Raw genomic sequence first — 17,382 nt, forward strand, 5'->3', positions numbered from 1 at the left:
CCCAAGTGCTTGGGCCCCTGCACCCACATGGGAGACCCGGAGGAGGCTCCTGGCTCCGGGCTTCGGATCGGCGCAGCTCCAGCTGTTGCGGCCAACTGGGGAGTGACCCATCAGATGGAAGACCTCTCTCTCTCTCTGCCTCTCCTCTCTCTGTGTAACTCTGACTTTCAAATAATAAATAAATCTTTTTTAAAAAAATTAAAGCCTGTTTTGGGAATTCATTGCTATGTGACGTTGAGCAAGGCATGTAACCTCTCTGAGCCTCTGTCTTCACAGCTGTTGAACAGGGTCAATTATAGCCCTTACTACTTCATAGCAGAAGGGTGAGGCACAAATGAAACCTGAGAGTGAAGAGTGTAGCATGCTGGCAGTCACGCACTAATACAAGGGGAAGTTGAAACCGAAGTTTTGATGCAAAAAATTTTTCAATCCATGCATTTTTAAAAAGATTTTATTTGTTTATTTGAAAGAGAGAGAGAGAGAGAGAGAGAGAGAGAGAGGTCTCCCATCCTCTGGTTCACTCCACAAATGGCTGCAATGGCCGGAGCTGGGCCAATCTGAAGCCAGGAGCCAGGAGCTTCTTCCGGATCTCCCACATGACTGCAGGGGTCCAAGGACTTGGGCCACCTTCCGCTGCTTTCCCAGGTGCATTAGCAAGGAGATAGATCGGAAGTGCAACAGTTGGACTTGACCCAGCGCCCCTATGGGATGCTGGCGCTGCAGGCTGAGGCTTTAACCCACTGCGCCACAGTGCCCGCTCCTCAAGTAGAACAATTAATAAAAAGGAACTCTGTTCCAGGGCCAGACGTATAAAGGCAGGAAAGGAGAAGACGGTGACCAAATACCTGCTGAGACGGGGACAAGTGGGCAACAGGCCACCGTGTTCTGGACAGTCCCATGCCCTCCTCGTAGACGACCAGCACTGAGGCCCGCTTTGCCCCCTCCTCCTTCCTGCTCACCACTGGGCTGGGACCACCTCGAGGCATAGTGACGCTTGCCACCCCAACCCCTACACTGGCCCCCAAACTCCTACCCTCAGCCCATCCCCCATCTTTCCTCTGTCTGTGACGGGGGCCCAGGCAGACCCTGGGAACCAGAGAAGAGGCTACTGGGCTGGGCCTTGACGGGGAAGGAGACCCGTATCTACTGTCACCTGCTGGGGCCGTGTCCAGCGCGAGGGTCTGCCTCCAGTGACCCGGGTCTGAGCCGTTCTCTCCCCATTTTATGGATGAGAAGACTGAGGCTCCGGGAGGTGAGGAGAGAGTCCTGCCCACGAAACGGGCTCCACGAGCCACGCCTGGCTGCCCAGCTATTCATGGCAGTGCTGGGCTGGAACTCCATCCTCTCGCTCAGTGCACTGCCTGCCCTGAGGTCCCAGGTGCCTGGACGGTGGGGTGGGGCTTCCAGGCTGCAGCCCGAGACAATCTGTCTGCAAACAGGGATCCGGGGAAGAATGGGCCTGCTGGACGGAGCCCAGGGGAGCCATAAATCAGGCTCTGCGGCTGCTGGGCTGCGGCTTGGGAGCAGGGACTGGTGCCTAGCGGGGGAAGCAGACCCCCAGCCTCTTCCCGCGAGGCCACGGGATGCTGCAGAGGCTGCGGTGGTCCTGGCTGGGTCCCCAGCCCCGCCGCAGCTCTGCAGAGGAGTTGCTGAGTCGGGCTCGGCCGGCTGCCGCCGCCGCAGTGAGAGCAAAAGGCCCAGACAGGCCCGCTGGGGGTGGCCTGGCGCCCTCACGCTGCCGATGAGGGGGAAGAGGCTGCGGCAGGGGGGAGCCTGCGGTCCCTTCCTGCTCAGGCCTGCAGCCCCGGGGCCTCCTGCCTGTCCCGAGGAGCCAAGAGTCTCTGAGTCAGAGGCGGGGGCTGGGAGAGGCACCCCGGCCCTGCCTTGGGGGAGCTGATAGACTGATCCAGGAGGGGACGGGGAGTCTGGGCTCTGACCTCATTCACTGTGGGACAGGGGGCTGAGGAGACTCGTGGAACTGACACTATGGAGAACACTGGTCTGGATGGACGAAGTGCACACGCCCTGCAAGCCCCCCTGGACCTCGGCACAGCCCTGTGAGGGAGGCGCCGTGTACGCCCCATCTTACAGACGAGGTAACGGACGAGCCCAGGACGACGACAGGTCGGGCTGCACAGCTGGAAGGGGCGGGGGCCTCCCTCCCAGCACCTGGGGGACCTGGTTGCGCCCCTTCTCCTGGACTCTGGGTTCCCGGCGGGCGGGAGCACTCTCCGCTGTGATCCCTGGGTGCCTGCCACACTGCGCCTTGAACGCAATCAGCACTCAGTACCAGTGAGTCGATGTGTGGAGTCAGCCTGGTCTGGGGACAGAGGGGACACCACAGCTGCCCCCGACTCTTCACCCCCAGGCTCATATCTGTATCTGGCTAAGCCTATGGTCTCTTCTGAGCTTCACAGTGTCCCAAGAGGTGGCCAAGGCCCAGAAAATCACTCCCATTTCTCAGATGAGAAAACTGAGGTTCAGGAAGGTTCTGTGCCTCGCTTGGGGTCCTCAGCCAGGCCGGGGCAGCCGGGTGCCTTCCTCTCCTTGAGCAGCTGGTCAGCCCTCTCTGATGACAGGCATGGCTGGCTGCTAGGGATAAGCAACGTCAGTAACACAAGGGGACTTGTGGAATTAAAGGTAAGTTTATTTTGGTCCAAAAAAATGGAAATCCACGCATATGTCAAGTTGACTAATTTATTGACTAATTTATTTGAAAGGCAGAGTTACAGAGAGACAGAGAGATTGGCCACCGTTGGTTCACTCCTCAAGTGGCTGGGGCTAGGCCAGGCTGAAGCAAGGAGCCTAGAACTCCAGCCTAGTCTCCCACGTGGGTGGCAGGTCCCCAAGCACTTGGGCCATTACCTGCTGCTTTCCCAGGCGCATTAGCAGGGAGCTGGATGGGAAGTGGAGCAGCCGGATCTTGACCTGGCCCTCATATGGGCGTGGCAGGTGGCAGCTTAACCTGCAGTACCACAACACCAGCCCCAGGGTCTTTTAAAAGTTCATTGTGCTGTGGCATAGCAGATAAAGCCACCTTCTGCAGTGCCGGCATCCTACAGGGCACTGGTTCGAGTTCCAGCTGCTCTACTTCCAATCCAGCTCTCTGCTATGGCCTGGGAAAGCAGTAAAAGACGGCCCAAGCACTTGGGCCCCTGCACCAGCCTGGGAGACTCAGAAGAAGCTCCAGGCTCCTGGATTCGGATCAGCTCAGCTCCAGCTGTTGCAGTCATTTGGGGAGTGAACCATCGGATGGAAGACCTCCCTCTCTCTCTCTCTCTCTCTCTCTCTCTCTCTCTCTGCTTTTGCCTCTCTATGACTCTGGCTTTCAAATAAATAAATCTTAAAAAAAAAAAAAGGACAATTTGTATCATGAAAAAACTACGCATAAATTTCAAAAGAATTTTGTTCCAAAATAAACTGATTTTCAAATTCTAATTTTCCATGAACTTTAAAAAAATTATTTATTTAAGAGGCAGACAGAGAGAGGGAGTGAGCAAGCTCCCACTGGCTACAGCAGAGAACTCAATTCAGGGCTCCCCTCTGGATAGCAGGAACCCACATACTTGGGCCATCAGGTGTCTCCCAGAGGAGGCATCAGCAGGCTGCGGGAGTCAGGCACGCAGCCGGGTGTTGAATCCAAGTTTTCCAACGTGGTCTCTGGCGTCTTAACCGCTAGGCCAGCTGCTCACCCTCCACAAACACCTTGACGCCCCCTTGTCGCTAACACCTGACGTACCCAGCACGTAGCACCTTAATGATTCTCCCAGAAATATTATGGTAACAGCTTTGTTGAGATAATGCACACACCAAACAATTCAGCCAATTACCTGTATACAAATCCGTGGTTGTGAGTATGTTGGCAGGTACACAACCATCACTACGATCAACTCTGGAACATTCTCATCACCCCAAAAAGGAACAAACTCTTTCGCTGTCATCTTCCAGTCCCCTCACCTCCTGCCCCCGGCTCTGGGCATCCACGACTCCATTTTCTGACACTAGAGAGATCTGGCGGACCTGGGTACCTCACAGAAGTTTAGGCAAATCACCTCCAACAATCTGTTGAATAAGGCGTTGATTCCCGCTCCCATTCCCAGAGGGGCGAAATGAGGCTTGGACAGGTGACATCCAGGGCTCTCAATGAAGCAATGATGGGAGAGACTGAAAGCCAGGCCTGCCTGCCCCAGGGGCCTGGCAGTGAGGCCCACAGCAAAGGGCACAGCTCTCCCTCACCCTGCTCTTCCCTGGCTCCTATCTGAGCCCACTTCCTTCATCACGCCCAGAGGTTCTAGCAGGACAACCCCAGGCCCAAAAAGCCCACCGCATTCTCTCGGGACCCCTGTTCTCAATCTACGCCACCTCCTTTGGGAAGCTCTCCTGGACTGACCACTCTCTTGACACGCCCACTGCCCATAACTGCGTTTGTCCACAGAGCATCAGGCAGCCTGGCTCCCTCTGTGGGTGGGTAGGAAACTAAGGCCCCAGGGAGTCTGGGGTCACTCAGTAAGGCCAGGCTGAGTGGAGACTGGTGCCAGATGCCCATCTCCCACGCCGGTGCTCTTCCAACAGGGGCCTGTCTGGCTCCAAGAAGGAGCACTGGGCTGCGAATCTCAATGCCTGGGTCAGCCCCTCCCTGGGCCAAGCTGAAAGGGGCCCTCATCACTTCCACCTTCACTCTATGCTGAGAAGTAGGGGGACCCAGGCCCATGGGAAAGGGGGAAACTGAGGCTTGGTGAGGCTGCCGGGACTCACCTGCCAACTTCCAACTCGCTCCCAGCCCATCGGAGTCAGGAGCCTGGCCTGAAGCTCGTGTGGCCCTGACACGGCCCCTCTATCAGCTCATAGGGAACGGGTCCCGTATTTTTTGGTCTTGTTTGTGGCTGTACTCCCAGGGCAGGGCCGGGCCTGAAAGAGGCTGCAGGGAAAAGAGGGGGAAAAATGGGGTCTGGGGGTTGGGGGGGCAGTTCTTCAGACTCCTAAATCCAGAACTCTTTGGCATTTCAGGGTCTTGCGCCTCTTGCAAATCGCCTGCGCCGTTTTGGGGGCTCTGGGCCCCCCCGGGAGTCGCATGTCTGTGCCGCAGACTGAGACCGCTGTACCATGTCACTGGTGCCCTGGGGACACAGTGAGGCGAAAGTACTGCGTACAGCCTGAAGCCCAGCACGCACACCAATGATCTCATTCTCAAGCCACAAGGGCCCGCCAGCTGCAGTCCTGACCCCACTCGCCCGGCCGCTGCCTCTCCCAGGAAGGTGCTGGAACCCCCGTTTGTGCCACCGGATGCCCAGCAGCCAGTGCCGGCAGCCTCGGGGATGGGGGCTGCCCAGGCCCCTCCTCCAGATTCTCTCCTGACTCCGCAGGCCCCTGCTTCTCCTCCCTCCCCCGCCCCAATGCCAGCTTGTTCCCAGGGAGCAGAGGGCGGGCACGGTCCAAACTGCAGAGTCCCCCCCAGGGCCTAGAACAGGGCTGTAGGCATCATTCATAACACTAGTGTTTAACGAGGTAGAAAACCCTCCTTTCCAGGCCCGTTAGGGGTCGGGTTTTGGTAAATGCTTTCTCAGCTAGGAAGCCTTGGGGGCTCTGAGCATCAGGAGGGGGCACCCTCCCCACCCCCACTCCACCCCACCCCTTCCTGCCGACTGCTGCGGGTGGCTGCCGCCTCTCCCGTGTGGTGCCAGGGATGTTGTGAGTAGGGCGGCAGATCTGCACTCATCAGGAATCCTCCCAGGAAGCACAGTTCGCGGATCCTGGCGTCACAGCTCCATCTGCAGCCATGCAATATTCGAGCCAGAAGGCACCGTGGCCGTGGGTATCATCAAGTCTCTCAATCTCACTAACTGGGGAAACTGAGTCCGGCCAAGTCTCAGATAGTGAGAAGCTAACGTGGTCTTCAAACTGTGGTGCCCAGATGCGAAGGTCAGCTCAGGAAACCGGCCCCCGGGGCCCTCGGGGCCCAGCCTCTCCTCGGGGGCTCCCGGGTTGACGCATGGCTCGTCCCGAGGCACAAGAGGTGAGCTCCCTGCGCCTGACTGGTGGGACAGAAAACCACACCACCTTCCAGAATAAGTGATGCATTCCAGTACCCCGCACTTAGTAGGTGCGCAACTCACGGGATGCTTCGGGCACACTGTGAGGCCTTGTCATTCTCCTCGGACGCTGCCTTCCAGGTCAGACAGTCCGGTGTGGAGAGGAAGCCTGGGGTCACTGTCTCAGCCCCCCGTTGGCAGGGTGGCTCGGACAGGCTACTGAGCCGCGACCCTGGGCCTCAGACGGGACAGGGCCAACCCAGTCCCCCAAACCAGCTGTGGTGCGGCTGGAATAACGCCTGCGGCGGCTTCCCGCAAAGCCAGGTACACGGGCGCTGCCGTCCACTTCCATTGGCCACACCGCCTGTCAGTCACCGCCTCAGCGTGCCGGACACCGGTCCTCCTCCTCCTCCCAGGGCTCTGCAGTCTCCCGCGCTAAGGCCGCCAGCGAAGGCGCTCCCAGGGCGTCAGCACTAGCTCGCCCGTCCCGGCTCTAACGGCAGGCGTAGTAATGTCCTGGAAGGGCCCCCATTTTACAGGTGCACAAACTGGCGTCTGCCGAGGAGGACGACGCTGGTCACCCGACACATCAGTTCAGGACACTGACCCAAGGCCGGAAGCACCGAGGTCTTGCTTAGGGAACGGCCCAGCGCCCAGCCACGCCCCCACTACGCCAGCCGGCCACGCCCCGTACGGCAGCCGGTCACGCCCCCAACAGGCCCCGCCCTTCCACCGCACGCCCCCGCGCCTCCGGAGTGTCGCCGCCGCCGTCCGGGGTCCCTCACGACGCAGGGGCCCACGGTCGTCAAGGCCCGGGGCGCAGTTTCCGGGGTGCCAGGGCCTCCCCTGACTAGACACCCCGGCGACCGAGGCCGCCTCGGAGGTCGGGTCCAGGCCGAGGACGGCACGGGCCGCTTGTCGGAGTCCGGGCCTTTTGTTGGAGAATCACTCGGCTCTTTTCGGACAGCGGAGGGGGCGTTCGGGCGTTTCCGCCATGAAGGGGCGGGGCTTGCTGCGCCGCCGCCTGCAGGGGGCGCCGTTGCCGATGCGATGTTCCGCGGAGGGCAGGGCTAGCGTTCGGGAGCAGAGAGGTGGGCTTGGTCCAGGAGCCCCCTTTGTGCGTTTGATGACGAGGCTGTGTGGAAGGCGCCAGAGGGCAGTAATAAAGAAGTTACTTAACCCATCTAGACCTCACTTTAGTCATCTGCAAAGGGGGACAGTTTCCTGCGGCTATGCAGACCTGCGGAGAATTTACAAAGGGCTGGCTCCCAGTGAACAGCAATGATTGTGATAATGCGCAAAAGGCCCTGCCGAGCCAGGAAACAACGTCCAAGTCTTGGGTTTCTGCCTCCAGTGAGCTCCATTTTGAACTGAAAGGGAGGCAGCTGCAAGGGGCCGTAAAAGCGCAGCCTGCCATTCAGCCCTGCTGCTGAGCCGGGGGCCACTGCTCCCTCATCGCTGAGCCCCCTGAGCCTGGCGCCCTCCACCTCTGGCTTGTGATAGATTTATTTATGTACTTGAAAGAGTTACAGAGAGATTGGGAGGAGAGAGAAATCTTCCATCCGTGGGCTCGCTCCCCAAATAGCCGCAACAGCCACAGCTGGGCCAGGAGTCAGGCGCTTCCTCTGGGTCTCCTTCATGGGTACGGAGGACCAAGCCATCTTGGGCCATCTTCTCCTGCTTTCCCAGGTGCGTTACCAGAGAGCTGGATCAGAAGTGGAGTGGCCGGGACTCGAACCGGCGCCCACATGGGATGCCAGCATCTCAGGCAGCAGCTTTAACTGCTATGCCACAGCGCTGGCCCCAAAGACGGAACATGCTGTCTATGGGACATCACGGTTCTTGGGCATTTATTCACTCAACGAACAGACTTTACTAATACTTTTGCCGCCAGGCCCTGGAGATACAGCATTGGTACGGATGCCCACTCTGGTGGAGCTCAGAGTCCAGTCAGGGGACAGATGACCCTTTAAAGTGTCAGGACTCAGGTGAGGGAAAGGTAGGGGGCGCTAGGACCTCAGAGGAAGCAGCCTTCAAATCCTGGGGGGGTCGCTGAGAGGTCCCTCAGGGAGGCGTAACCTGGAATACCTGCAGCAGGGTTAGCAGGGTGAGGGGTGCAGGAAAGCATTTCAGACAGGACTCTCAGGCTGCAAGAGAAGGCAGAATCCGAACTTCGTGGGGCGGGTTTGTGAGCTGTTGCCTGGGAAGCCCGCATCCCACATTGGAGTGCCGTGGTTCGAGTCCCAGCTCTGCTTCCGAGTCCCATTTTCTGCTCATACGTGCCCTGGGAGGCAGCAGTTGCCTCCAGTACTTGGGGCCCTGCAACGTGTGTGGGGAGGCCCGGATGGAGGTCCAGTCTCCTGGCTTCAGCCTGGCCCAGCCCTGGCGGTTGCAAGCATTTGGCAGCAAACCAATGGATGGAAAATTGCTCTGTGTGTCTCTGCAATTTTTTTTAAAAAAGATTTACTTACTTGAGAGGCAGAGTGATGGAGAGAGAGAGACAGAAAGAGATCCTCCATCCACTGGTTCACTCCCCAAATGGCTGCAACAGCCAGGGCTGGGGCCAGGCTGAAGTCAGGAGACTGGATCTCCATCCGGGCCTCCCACGTGGGTGCAGGGGCCCAGCACCTGGGCCATCTTCTGCTGCTTTCCCAGGCGCATTAGCAGGGAGCTGGATCAGAAGTGGGGCAGCCGGGACTTGAACTGGCGCCCACATGGATTGCTGTTGTTGTAGGCAGAGGCTTAACCCACTGTGCCACGATGCCAGCCTCTCTCTGCCTTTCAAATTAAAATGGAAATGGAATATTTTAAAAGAATTTCATGAGGGTGGGCAGAAGCAGGCATGGCTCTTCATCCACCCCGCCCCCTCCTCGGATGCCACCCGGGAACATTCTTATGTCCAGGGGGTGCCTCGCGCGTCTGTTCACCCATCACATAAATCCTGAGCACCCGTGTGTAAGAACCACTCCCTGTCCCCGCAGGCCTACGGTCTAGGAGGGGACAGAAGACACAAGCACCAGGGACTGCAGCACCCGTCATCGCCCGAGACAACGTGGAGGAAGACGGCGGCTCTGGGAGAGAGGTGGCGGTTCTCCGCCAGCCATCAGCGTCAGAATCCCAGACCAGAGCCTGGCCAGTGACTTAACCTCTTCAGGCCTCGGGTTGCTCACCAAAGCTTCGCAGTGTTGTGGAATCTAAATGAGATAATGCACATGGAAGACTCGACAGCAGGCACTCATTGAGCCTGCGGGTCCCTGAACCACATCCGGAGACAGCTCTTCTGCTCCAGGGACACCAGCTCAGGCGCTCCCCCTGGGACTCGGCTCCGATCATCTGAGTGCGCCCAGAAATTTGGGTGAGAAGTGCCGAACAGAATTTGTAAATATTTTAAAAAATGTATTTGAGAGGTAGAGAGAGAGCGTATCCGTCTGCCAGTTCACTCCCCAAATGCCTGCAACAGCCAGGGCTGGGCCAGGCTGACACCAGGAGCCCAGAGCTCCACCCAGGTCTCCCACGTGGGTGACGGAAACCCAACTACTTGAGCCACCAGGGCAGCCTCCCAGCGTCTGCATTAGCAAGGAGCCAGAGCCAGATATTAAGCCCAGGCACTCAGATATGGGATGGGGACATCCTAACTGGCAGCTTAACTGGGCTAAATGGCATCTTGAAAAACTAATAGAAAGCATACTAACAGGGTGGGCATTTGGTGTAGCAGTTAAGATGCCACGTGGGATGCCCGCAGCCCCTCTTAGAGTGCCGAGTTCAAGTTCTGGCTCGTTCCTGATTCCAGCTTCCTGCTAAATGATGTTTGCCCCCCATGGCAGCAGGTGACGGCTCAGGTAGTTGGGTCCCTGCTACCCAGGTGGGAGACCTACAATGAGTTCCCAGCCCCTGGCTTTGGCCTGGTCCAGCACTGGGTGTTACAGGTGTTTGGGAAGTGAGTCAGTAGATGGGAGATCTCTGTGCCTTTCCTACCTTTTTTAAAAGAATTTTATTTATTTGAGGCAGAGTTGCAGACAGAGAGAGGTCTTCCATCTGCTGGTTCCCTCCCCCACATGGCCACAATGGCTGGAACTGCGCTGACCCACAGCCAAAAGCCAGGAGCTTCTTCCGGTTCCCCGAAGTGAGTGCAGGGGTCCAAGCGCTTGGGCCATCTTCTACTGCTTCCCCAGGCCACCAGCAGAGAGCTGGATCAGAAGAGGAGCAGCTGGGACTCAAACCAGCATCCATGTGGCATGCCGGTGCCACAGGCGGAGGCTTAACCTACTACACCACAGCGCTGGCCCCTCTTTCTCACCTTCAAAGAAAAGTAAATCATGTAATAGCACATTATCTCCACTAGCTCCCCTCACCGCAGCCAAGATCTCCGTCAGCTCTGCCTCCTCCTTCCTCCCTGACTAACCTCCCCAGATCAGAAGTCACCAGAGGCACCCAGCAGAACCCGCGCTGTACGGGTGACCGCGTCCCAGTCCAGGCCCACTCTGGGCACCTGCAGGCTTCTGTCTGCACTGAGCTCCTGGCTCAGGGCCGCAGCTGAGCTTTCAGAAACCTTCTTGGCCGGTCTCCTCCATGCTGGCATCTGCTGCCTTGGGACAGAATGCAGAGGACAGGCCAGCGAACGGCTGCCCCTGAGCAGGGTGGGCTGTGCCCACTTGCAGGGGCCCAGTAACACCTCGATCACCTTCCAACACTGACCATCAAGAATCCAAGCGTTGGGGGGCCGGCACTGTGTACGACAGGTTAAGACGCTGCTAGCATGCTGGCAGCCCATGCTGCAATGCCAGCTGGAGTCCTGGCTGCTCTGTTTCCATCCAACTCCCTGCTAATGCGTGTGGGAAAGCAGTGGAGGGTGGTCCAGGCACTTGGGCCCCTGCCCCCCATGTGGGAGACCCGGATGCAGTTCTAGGCCTAGCCCAGCCCTAGCCATGGTGGCCACTTGGGGAGTGAACCAGTGGACAGAGGTTTCTCTCTCCCTCTCTGTCACTCTGCCTTTCAAATTCTCCCCACATCTCAATTTACACTCTGGCAGACAATCTGCCTCCCTGTTGTCCTTGCACCTGCTTGCCCTGTGACCTTGGCAGGTCACTTTCTTCCTCTGACCCTGCACACCTGGAAAGCGCTTGTGAAAGTGCTCAGAACACAGTAGGCGGGCGCTCACCACATGGAAGCTGTCACAATTTTTTTTTTAATTTATTTGAAAAGCAGAGTGGCAGAGATTTTTCCACTCGCTGGTTCACTCCCTAAATCACCACAACAGCCAGGGCTGGGCCAGGCTGGAGCCAGGAGCCAGGAGCTCCATCCAGGTCCCCTACATGGGTGGCAGGAATTCAAGTACTGGCTCACCATTTACTGCTTCTGAGGCACATGAGCAGGGAACTGGATCAGAAGCGGAGGAGCCACATCTCAAACCAGGCACTCTGATATGGGACCTGAGTGTCCCAAGTGATGGCTTAACCCACTGTACCATACAACTGCCCCACCACAACTGTTTTCTTGATGACTCAAAATTTTCACCATGAGTATCAACCATCATCCCACAATTCCCTTCTACTTATTGTCCCTGCTGGCCTGGGTCATCCAGAAAGCTGACCCCACAATCAATTTAACTTCCTGACTATACTGCTTGGGAAGCCTTCCCCTTCCAAGACAACCCAGAGAAAACACCAGAACCTGGAAAAAACAACCTAGAGCCAATTATTCTCAACCCCTCTTGCATTCACCAAGGTGCCAGAAGGAACCCCTGGCCAACCAGGATGGAGTCGGGAAAGTGCTGGGTCCGGCTAGAGTGTACCCTCTGCAGAGCCCATCAGACCTGGCTTTGAATCCCAGCTCCAGCACTTACTAGCTGTGCAACCTGGAGAAAGTTACCCCACCTCTCTGAGCTTTCATTTCTCAAAGTATGAACTGGGGATAGTAACCATATCTACTTCATAGGGTCACAGGCATGAGAGGGGTCAGGGTCAAAAGTAGAGGCGTTTCTCCCCTTCCTTAGCCCCAGAGCCTTTACTCCCATTGTCACTTAGGGCTCGCTCTGGGCACAAGGGTGCCTGGAATCTACAAGTCCCACTCAATCTGGATAGAAGGTCCCCCTTGGAAAGACCAGTGATATGGTCAGGTAGGAAGTCAGATATGAGCTTATGTGTACGTGACATCTCAAAGTCATCCCGATAACGTTTCAGGGGCAGCCCAGTATTCGCATCCTGCCCTGCCCCCTTCTACCCGGTAAGCTGCCAGGTGGAGGTCCCCACCCCTTCTGCCTGACAAATCTTCCAGATGCAGCCCAGTGTCTGCATTTCAAATACCCTGCTCCGGATCCTGACTCCTCCTGTCTGATACCTTCAGGGGAAAACTCAGATAGGAGCTTCTTAATATTTAAATCCATAAAATCCTTTGTTTCAGGAGATGTGTGAAGACAAAGACCCATCTTCTTAACTCCCCCCCCCCCCCGGCCTCAACCGGACTGGGACTGCGCGCTCAGCCCGCTGCCTCTATGCTGAGTTGCCCACCTGCCTGCCTGCCTGCCCAGGTGTACTCTCTCCACTCAACCATGTAACCTCGCTCTCCCCCAGTCTGAGCCACTGGGCACTCCCTCTCAGGTCCTGTCTGGAGAGGTGCCCATCCGTTCTTACAGATGTCCCTGCCCTAATAAACTTTGCTACTTTACTTTCCACTGCTCTGTCTCACACCTGAATTTCTCGCATGAAGACAAGAACCCTGCCATTAACCAGTAACAATATCATCCCTCTCAGTCTTGGGAAGCACAGCACAAGAATCATTCATCCATAACTGCCCACAGCAGGAGCTGGAGTCAGGGAGATAGGGCTGTGCATCTTCCCCACGCAAGGCCTTCAGGGCAGAATTCAGCCTCCCACGGAATGCAGTCCCAGGGCAGCAGATGGGTGGGCGGCAGGCCTGCTGCAGTCTTTCATCAGCTGCTGCAGTCCCATGGAGGCTGAGACTGTGGGTGGAACCCGGGAGGGGGAGGCTTATGCAAAACGGCACGTAGTTCAGGCAATGGGGCGAGGAGGCCGCCTTCCCTTTACTCTAAGTCAGGTCCAAGCTTGGCAGAAAGAGGGCGTCTCTACGGAGGGGGAGGAGGAGGAGGTGGAGGGGACAAGGACAGAGAAACTGGAGAAAGGAGGGACAGGACAGAAGGAGGAGGGGAGAGGGGAAGGGGCCTGAAGTGGAGGGAGGAGAGACAAGAATGCAGAGCGGAAGGGAGGCAAGAATTGGGAGACAGAATTTGCTGAACTCGAAAAGGAAAGGCCATACTAGGAGCATCGTGAGTTTGCAGGCAATGGAGGGGGCAGGCGTTGAGCCCCAGTGAAGGTGGCCGACCACACAGCTGAGCTGAGGGGCTCCAGGCCTGGGAGTGGGGGCCACATCTGCAAGCCCACTTTCTCCAGCACGCCTCCCTCCAAGGCAGAGCCGGCTGGGAGCTGTCCAAATGCCCGGTGCTGAAATGTGCGGGCGACCAACAGCCTCTCAGGCAGAGCCTCTCAGTCCTCCTACAACTCCTTGTTAAGCACCTACTGCAGGCCAGTCAGCATTGCAAGTGCCAGGGAAATCAGAGAACACTTCAGACACAACACTACGCCCTTAGGAAGCCTGCGTCTGCATGGGAGAAGGCAGGATAAGTAAGACACACAGTGGCGTGTTAGAGAAGGCAACATTCTACAGAGAAAAAAAGAAAGTGGGAAAAGAATGAGTTCAGCCAAGACACACCCCAAACGATGTCCCCACGGAGGTGACATTGTGGTGTAGGGTGTCCAGCCAAGAAGTGCTGGCTCATAGGTCATGGGAACTCTCGGCTGGGCAACCTGTCAGAGACCAGACCCCAAAACTATCAGCCCCAGGGAGCTGCTGGTCCCCTCTGTGGTTCCCTATCATCTCTCCAGCCTCAGATTACCTGAGCCCCTACTGAGCAAGATAAACGAGTTTCCATCGTCTACATCCAGAACCAACTTAGGACTGGATGACCTGAGACACCAGGCAGACCATGTCTTCACTCTGGCCTTCTTACTTGTTTATAAAATAGGGACAATGACCCTTGCCTAGTGAGTAAGGTTTGTGGAGGTCCCAAGGAGATGGTGGTGGCTGGATTCCCCCTGCTGTACCTGAGGGAGGGATGCTCTCACAGGAGCCCCACTCGTTTGAGTTCCCAGCACTCAGCACAGGTGCCGTATGAATGGAGTGACAGCACCGCCTGGGAGATGTTCACAGTTTCACTGATTTATCTTTTTCCCTGCAAAAGCACCAGCTTTTTTTGTTCAGAGGAGCCCAGATGGCAGCTCCAGGACAGCAGAAGCTGAGACCAGATTCTAAGTGGGTCCTCCGCTTCAGGCCACGGGACCCTTATTCTGGAGACACTGGAAGCAAGAAGCCCCCGAGGACAAGTAGGTTTGGGCAGCTCAGCATACTCAGTGCTCAGCACCGGCTCCAGGAAGATCAGCTCCAAGAACCCTGTTTAAGCCCTCTGGTCTTGAAACTCGCTCTTCTCTCTTTTGGAGGACACTTACTATCACCCTGAAGGTGTTCTGGGAACTGCTGGGCGGGATCCGGAAGGAACTTGAGAATCCTTGTCCCGGCGAGGAGACAATTCTGGGGGTGTACGAGGTTCTACAACCTCAGTGTGTAGTGCATGCCTGTCAACTAACAGCTGCTCCATAAGCATTTGGTGGGTAGTGAGTGAGTGACAACGTGGCTCTCCTCACAGGGAACAAGGAGAGAGTGACTCGGTCCAAGGACTCAGGGCAGAACCATTCTTAGTCCCCTTAGGACCACAAGTTTAGCTCGATGGGATTCATTCACTCATCACAAACACCACAATGGAAAGTGCAATGCCATAGATTAGTACCAGGGACCATGAAGACACCCAAGAGGGGATAATTAACTAAATGGAGGGCGGGGGGTGAAAGAGGCCAAGAATCGCTCCTGGAGGTGAGAATGAAGGGTGCTCTGGGGGCTGACCTCAAGGCTCAAGCCCTCCTGCCATTTTTCTACTCCCATGAGCCAGGCTTCTTGGAGTCCACAGGCTACAGTTGGATGGCTATGACCCCCTGGCCCCAACAGAATCCACCTTGTCCCCATCTTTTACCGCTGCCCCTCCCACTGTCCCTCCCTGCTGTCAGCTGTCTGTCAGCCTTCCCACACCCAGAGAACAGTATCTGCATTCTGCAGACTGAAAGTGCCCAAAGGAATAGGCTCTCGTGGCAAAATTCCAAGTAGCATGAAAAATAAATGGGAGCTGTTTGTTCTCAAGATGATATTTATTCTCAAAAATAAATGAAAGTCCTGCCCAGGCCCCCTGAATGCCTCTCCCAGGGCCCTCCGATCAGCTACTCAGCTCACCCTCCCAGCACTACTGCAAAGCAGCCCCTGGGCCCCTGCCGCCTGGAGCATGACTGGGTCTTTAAGCCGAGGAAAATGCTTCATCATGCTCTGCTTCCTCAAGCAAAACCAGAAACTCCCTTCCCCTGCCCCCTCCCTCCAGCACACTCCCCTTCCAGTAAAACGTGGTTAAAGGGACAGCACCATTCAGTCCCCAGCCAGGAGGGTCTGCACAGAACCAAGGGGCTGGGAACAGGGCAGAGGGCAAACAGAGAGGAACTGGCAGGGGGCTTTCCTGGGGCTCCCACAGAAGGAAAACCAGAGTAAAGTGGAGGGGGAGGCATAGTAGAGGTCATGATAATGGCCTGGGAGAGGTTCAAATCTGGGAGGGGAGTCTACACTGACTTCCCTGGGGTCTTAGGGCTTCTGGTATTTATGGGGTTCTTTTCAAAGGAACCGGACATCCCAAGTCGGGGGAAAACTTCACAGAGAATGAGGAGCCCTACCAGCAAGACCTGGGTGGGTCGGTGGCTCACTGGGCGATCCTTCTGGGTCACTCAGCCCCACCCCACCCCCACCGCAGTTCCGCATCTGCAGAACTCTGGGGTCCTGCAAGGAAGAGTCAGCAGGCTTCCCTCCCCTCCCCCCAAGCTAAAGGCAGAAGTTAACCCCTTTCTTGCCAAGAAGAGGAGTCTCTGTCCGCGGTGCTGAAGCACCAGCCGCAGCGCCGCCCCCACACCCCAGGCATCCGACATGAGCCAGCACCTAGAGAGAGAGAGCCAAGTAACACAGCAGTTACCTGGACCCCCAGTTATCAGGGACCCGTTTGCTGCCCAATCTCCCATTAGGGCTCATGGGGGATGAGGGACTCTGGCACCCGGAAGCATCTCACCGCTTCCCCAGGGACTAGAGGGGATGTCTTTTGGGGAGCTGGCTTGTGCCCTGTCGGTGGGGGCGGGGGAAGAGGGTGACAAGTAGAAGCTGAGGTGGAGAGGGGAGAGAGGAAGTCGGTCTTACTAGTTGTGGGGGAGCCGCTGCCAGGTCTCCAGGCAACTTGTGGGCTCCCCTCCCTAAAGTGGGACAGTTGGGGGTCTAGGGCTGCAGCCTGTCCCTGGGGCAAGACCCCATCACTGTAGGGCACAGCTTGTCCAAGGTCACCCTGCTAACAAACTGCAGAGAGGCCTCAGGGGTGCAGAACCCGCACCTGCCCCCACAGGGCACAGAGGCCAGCTCTCCACCTTGCAGGCCCAGTCCCCCACAGCACCCCCACTCCAGGTTCTGGGCCTTGGTTCCCCTGCTCTGCCCTTCACTGAGGCTGGTTGCAAAGTGCCCCATTTTCCACCTTGGGGGCCACTGCAGACTGTGCAGATCTCTGTGCCCCCCCACAACTGGGACCCCCCCACCATCCTCTGCAGTGTCTCCCATACTCCCTTCGAGGTAGTCTTACCTTCCTTCCCAACTCCAGGTGCCCCTTTGGCGGGAGTTTCTTGCGCTCTCCTGGTGGCCACACTAGCTGTTAGGGGAACACTGTACCTCTGATGGGGGGCAGAGTGAGGGCTATCCATCCTCCATAGTAGCCACCACGCTCCCATTCAGGATGGCCTCTCTCTCATGTTCCAGGCCGGCTATAGTGTCTCTGCACACCGTACACCGAGGGTCTCTAACTATCAGGAAACCTTGTGTCCCCTGCCCGGCGGCGTCCCCTCCCCTTCCTGACCACGCCAGTCTTCCATCGCTCTATCCCAAGGACAGCCTGCCCCGACCCCCTACCGGGTCCTCTCTTACTCCGAACACACTTGCAGGGTCGCCCGACCCGTACTCAAAAAGGTCCACACCGGTCCCCACTCCGGAAGTCCCCGGCTCGCAGTGGGGCGCCCCTCTGACGCTGCGTCGGCTCCCCTACTCTCCGCGGTGCCCCCGCCCCGCCCCTCTCAATGCGGCGCTGCCGGTCGGCCCGGGGCCGCGGGGGAGGAGGTGCAGAGGGCGGGGCCCGCCTCCCCACCCCCACTGCCTAGGGGCTGGA

General features: G+C 57.4%; 1 long non-coding RNA gene across 1 annotated transcript; it reads right to left on the reverse strand.

Annotated features, from left to right (window-relative positions):
- Positions 1-433: 433 nt before the first annotated feature.
- Positions 434-17,266, reverse strand: LOC149119872 (uncharacterized). Its single transcript, XR_016227321.1, has 2 exons — positions 16,807-17,266; positions 434-16,124 (listed from the first exon to the last, which is right to left on the reverse strand). It is a non-coding gene; the product is annotated as an uncharacterized LOC149119872 (long non-coding RNA).
- Positions 17,267-17,382: the final 116 nt, after the last annotated feature.

This window comes from Oryctolagus cuniculus, chromosome 21, assembly GCF_051225735.1.
Source record: "Oryctolagus cuniculus isolate XC-2025 breed Fujian yellow rabbit chromosome 21, ASM5122573v1, whole genome shotgun sequence".
NCBI classification, from domain to species: domain Eukaryota; kingdom Metazoa; phylum Chordata; class Mammalia; order Lagomorpha; family Leporidae; genus Oryctolagus; species Oryctolagus cuniculus.